Raw genomic sequence first — 6,000 nt, forward strand, 5'->3', positions numbered from 1 at the left:
TTATGAGGACCGACCTTTTACCAGAAATGTTATAACGTGGACCTTTTACCAGACTCGATAAACAAATTTGATTGACAGTTGCAATGACGCCGTTCAGTCTGGTTAGAGACAAAGATTTCACGGTTTCTCAGCAAAGTTTTGTTTGTTCTAGCCGCTTCCTTTTCAAATCTTCCACTAATGTCAACTTATACTGTATGAGTTTTTACATTGTGGTCTGGTAAAAGGACGGTCTGGTGAAACACCTAGCCCCCTCTAGTATCTTCGATTTTGAATTTCTATCTGCTGTGCGTTTATTCTCAGCAAAAATCGTCGTCCTTCTTCCGACTAGCGAAAATCGTTGTTACGATTTTCGCGTTTTTTCTGTATTCGCGAAAATGAAAATGGTCACGTGTCTTCTAACGATTTTTTTTAAATTCTCCATGTCAGTCAAAACGACCTCTCCCAATTCGTTCATCTTGTCCAATAAGACCATTAATTCTTTGATACAGCCAATTCTTCCACTAAACTGCTCCGGTCAAAACACTCAAATTAACTTAATTACATGCAGAAATAGTGAGCTCATGGCTGGGTCTCAGTATCCCCAGACCACGAGGTCACTCCTAAAAACAGGGCTACAACTGCTTATTGAATTATTATTGTTTTTGTTCAGTAGATAAAATTCATCATCTCCATCGAAGATGGATCAACCCTTTCCCCCAACTCCTAGCTTCTCATCTTAATAGAACGAATTTAGATGTTAATTAAATTCAAATCAGGACATGACAGGGAAGCTAAAAGGTCATATAAGTCAATAAAAGTTTCAGTCCTGGGGAAATAAGGCTCTTATTCTCCTTCCGGAAGGCTGGTTTTCAACCCTTCACCGTTGTTCGCAACGGCCTTGCAACTATTGTAGCGACACAATAGTTGCAACTCGGAACGGTCTCTGCTATTCCTGCAATCTGTTGTCGTTTTTTAATCACAATCTTCGTCGTTATCGTCAGCGCAACCATCGTTGTTTTCTTTTTCTTCGACTTTCTTCCAAAATGGCCGTTTCTGAAGTTTCTCAGAAATATGACGTCATAATTCGAATTTTCAAAATTTCAAAATACCAGAATATTCTAGCTCTCACCGTTTGGCCAATCGTTCCAATAACGCACTTATTCCTTCAAAATTGCCAATTCGGAAGGTTCGCTGCTAAATTTCCGAATCCGCTGAATCTGCATTTTGATCCATTGTGGTCGAATGTCACATACTCCCCGGACAGTCCGGTCAATGTCCTCATTGAATCTCGCAATGTTCGTAAAATCGGTACATTGTCATCGAACAGAATTTACAAAATGCACTAAATTACTTTTATCCACGTCATATCGACTCACTGCAGAATATAAATGGCATCATACTACATCAATATAGCCTTCAAATTCTTTCATCAATCTGCACATTGAGGATATGACCTAAGATAAAAACATATTTTCCGACTTCCAATGTCAATGTCCTGATTAAAAACTTTTTTCTCCTAGATTTAAAAGGTGTTGGTTTGCAGGATAGTCCTGCCGACCAACAAGCTAAAATTATCCTACTATGCTTCTTCCCTTCGGAAATCTTGCTTGTTATTGTCCTGAATATTAAAACTAAGAAACTCTGTGGTTAGAAAGAACAATGAAACAATCTCCCTCTTCGAGAGATTACCCAAGCCTTTCATGTCACCACAAAGTGATCAGTTCTCCTAGCTGATTAAAAACAGTCATGCAGGCTGGAATACTTAAATATACTCCTTCACTCAAGCCTTTCTAAATAAATAGTAAGTAAGTGTCTCTGAAGCCACTTACCTAAAATCAAAATGTAAATTTATAAATGCAACAACTTCACAACTCAACTAAATGTTTCAGTTTTCAATTACAACTTGGTTGCTTGGTTTCTCACTTGATTTTTTTCACACACTTGAAACAATTCTGAGTTTTAACTTTTTCTTCATCACTCCTTTGTTTTCTTCTTTTTTCGTCGTTTAGAAGTTCTAAAACTTCTAAATTCTTCTAATTTCATCTCTTTTTGCATCTCGTTTTTCGGCCATTCGTCAATGTTCCATCTCCTCCTCCTGTGATAATGACTCTGCACTTTCAGTTTCTGTGTCTTGCAACACGTCCTTAGCTATCCTGACGCTGTTGGAAGCAGTCCTCCAACAGTTCTGCTCTTCTACCCTCTGTTTGCAACAAGGTAGGGGATCCACGTTAGATTCTCTGTTCCTGCAGAAGCTGTTGTGGAGACACAACGTCACATTTCTCTCCAAATCTTCCTTTAACATCTCTGCCTTCTCCTTTCCACTACATTCACTTGTCCTGGAAAATCTTTTCACAGCGGTGGTCACCACATTCCGATGAGTCACGAGAGCTCGCTTGAAAGCTCCTGCTCCAATGTCCAGCTGATATTCACTGTACACCCTGCCGTGCTTCGACATATGCTCCTTAGCATATTCGTACAACCATGCAGTCATGTTAGCTCTGAACCATGGCATCAATCGTTTTCTTGCCCATATCTTCTTCACTTCCATCGGAATGTTTAGAATTTTGCACATTGTCTCACAAAGATCTAAATCTTTCAGACAATCCAATTTCCGCAACTGCTCTCTCGTCGGTGCCTCCTGTCTATTGTTTTCTTTCACATGAGCTTCCAGCCATCGTATCGCCATCATAACTCCAACTATCACTATTGCTATGGGCTGTGATGAGTCTGGTAAACCCATGGAGAGCAGCTCACCAGAGTCCCAGATCAACACCAGATTACTACGCTTGGGATACCACCAGGTCTGCAGCAAGCAGTGGCAGGGAAACTCGTCATGTGTCAACATGATGCTCCTCCAATTACGTTTTCCCGAAGCTTCCAGTAATGGTTCCACTTCCATCATCACTCGGTGGACTTCATCATTCTCGTCTACTGTATTGTAATCTGTAACAGTTGATCCTCTCTGTTTCTGTCTCTCAAAGTCACTGAAGTTCCCGCTCACGTATCCCATGAACTTCTTTCCCAGTATCGATTCCAACTCTTCCTTGGTTCTCTCTGGATTTGCTGAGAACATCTTAGATAGCAACTCGTAAGATTTCTCGGACATTCTCGCCAGTCTCACACACTTCGGCACTGAGAAGGCTTGATCCACGATCGTTCTCGTACTCTTTACATCCACAGCTACGAAATGGAGCCTATGTTGAACCCACCAAATATCGTGCTCCTGATGGTCTACAAAAAGTCTCACTGTATCTGATGTTCATTTCCGTCTCGATCGCTTCCCTCCATTTTCCTATGTACTTTTGCTCAGTTTGCAGAACTCCTGGGAACACTTCTACACTGATGGCTGTAACCATCTCATGTTTCTGTTCTAGATTCAATAGTGACTCTAAAGAACTAAACATGCTGTAGAATTGTAGTGCAGTCACTAGATTCACCTCGGTTCCTCCATGACAATCCGCTATCAGTTCCGTTTCCGTTCTTGCTCTCATCACGACGTTTCCAAACAATACCGTCAATTGCTTGTGTTGTTTCTCTAGGGTCTTCACACAGTCCAGACCTCCACAAACGTCACCCTCCAGTCCACAGACTTCCGCCAGACAGCTACCAGGTTTGACCCAGTCTTCTGGCCCCCAGCTAGGCAACTCCACTTTATCTTCTCCGTTTCTCCTAGAGGCCGTTATCATCACATTATATATGATGTTAAGGTCACGCAGGTTACAGTCTGCATTCAGTTCCCTCTGCACGTCTTGTGTCGCCCGTAATATCGAGTCAGCACTGGGACTAGGACACCATGATGGCCGCATCAATTCCCACACTGCCATCAAGCTCGTTCTCAGTAATTCATCTGAGAATCCCAACCCAAACTCCACTCTTTTGTCGGATTTTGGTACCGAAGGTGCAGTCACCTCTTCTTCCAAGACCAGTCCCAATTTGGTCTGAGGATTGGTAGCGCTCTTAATCGTTACAATTCTCGACGTCCAGAATCTTAGTAACACTGCCTGCTCGGAAATCGAAGAAGCAATCGCGTATGTCTTCACTCAGGAAAGGGTTGTACGCTATCCCTATGATTCCGGATACGTAGCTGTACGACTTCTTCGTGATCGGTCCACAGTATTCACTGGATTTCGGCAATGCCCCCATAGATTCTTTAGTGAGTCTCAGCTCCTTGTTTGAGAATCTCCTGATTTCGTCTATCTTTCTCATGGGCTCTAACTCCTCGGGTTCTTTCATATTCACCCTCATCGGTTTACTTTGCTGCATATCCAGCAGTGCTAGCAAGAGTAAGGCTTTCGCTCGCTCATCGCCTTCCCTCAGCATCTTAACACAAGTGTTCAATGCAGGTACTGAAATCTGCTCTATCATGAATCGAATGAAACAGAGAGCGTCTCTCCGCTTCGTACACGCTACTGCTGCTCCCTCTTGGACTATCAGATCCCTCAGGTTCGTCATGAGGGAAACTTTCTTTTCTTTTGATCTCTTCCTTTCTTCTGAATCATACTCTCCGCGAGTCAGTCCCATCATGCACCAGGCAAACCTCAGTTGTAACTCTGTTCTTACGTAAGGTACTGCCACGTGAGCGTGTATTCTTGGCGTAGTCCTCATCTCTTCTTCGAAGTACCTTAATTCCACTGCTTTCCATGGAAGGCTCACCAACTGCTCCATCGTTTCTGCCTGTATCTCAGACAACGCTAAAGTCCCGTACGCCTTCTGCTTGAGGGTGGTGCCTTGCAACATTGTCTCCAGATAACCCTCCATGGCACTCTTGTCTTCCAGAGCCATCACGTATCCTCTAGCCGAGTTTCGGTACTCCAACATTTCCATGTATCCACCGGCAGGTTCATCTATCGACACATCCTCCGATACTGTCAGTCGGTTATATTCCACGGGTACTAGTTGTACTGCGACATTTCCCTTTCCGTGATTCATGGGAGATGGCTTAAAGTCTTTCATTGCGCTCTCTCCACATTGGCTGAGTATTTCCATCTCTAAGGTTGCTCCAGTCAGAGTGCGGTCACTTCTTTTGGATTTATAACCTGTTGACTTTATTCGCGCCTTGAGAATGGGTGGCACCATCGCTATATCAATCAACATTTTATCTGTGCCAGGCAATTGATAATCACCTAGTCACAAATCCATGACCTCTTCGACTCGTTTCTTTTTCGCTGAATTGACAGCTTTCACCGATATCTCCGAATCCACCTTCGTCTTTCCTACTCTCCTCGGTATCACTCTGCTGCCTAACTTCATTTTCATTGCATTGATCTTGTCAATCACCAATTTTGATCGTATCGTTCCTCTCCTGGTTCTTGACAGATACACCACCTCTCCTTTATTGTCCTGCGGTATCATCTTGATGGGAGAATTCGCTTCACCTTCATCGGTGGCTGAATCAATTAACAACTCACTCAATCTCCCTTCACACTCATCAAGCTTGTCAAGGACTTCCCGCATCAAGGGTCGGTTGAGACCTGTTTTCAGAATGGACTGGGTCCCATAGCTCTGAACCACTGTCCAGACTTCTTCCATGAACGCAACTCTGTCCAATCTGCATCCCGTCCTACTTTCATGGTCTCGGTGATGTACTTCCCATTCTTCTTCGGGCAACGTTCCCAAGAAAGGTACTCTGGCTGAGACCTCTATTCTTCTTCTTCTAGGCGATTCCATGAGGATTCTTTGTTCGTTATTTCTTGAATTTCCAGGAGAGCTGCTCTCCGGCAAATTCCGTTTCATTTCCATAAAGGCTGACAGAGGCTCCAGTGTCGAAATGCCTTCATCTGCTGGCTCAGTCGTCTCTAACGTATCCGCGTTGTTCTCAAGATCACTGAAGATATTGAAATCCAGGCTGGATACTCCTCCTGTCGATGCCCTATCGTCTTCCCCACCAGCTTGACTTGCATCTTGTTGCATGGGTTCTTCGGTTTGACGGCTTCCTCCCTGTCCGTCATCTCCTTCTGAAATATCTCTCTTTGAGCTCGAGGGTCCTTGTTTATCATTGTTGGCTCCTTCCGGAAATTTTGG

This window comes from Symsagittifera roscoffensis, chromosome 1 (genome assembly GCF_963678635.1).
Source record: "Symsagittifera roscoffensis chromosome 1, txSymRosc1.1, whole genome shotgun sequence".
Lineage (NCBI taxonomy): Eukaryota > Metazoa > Xenacoelomorpha > Acoela > Convolutidae > Symsagittifera > Symsagittifera roscoffensis.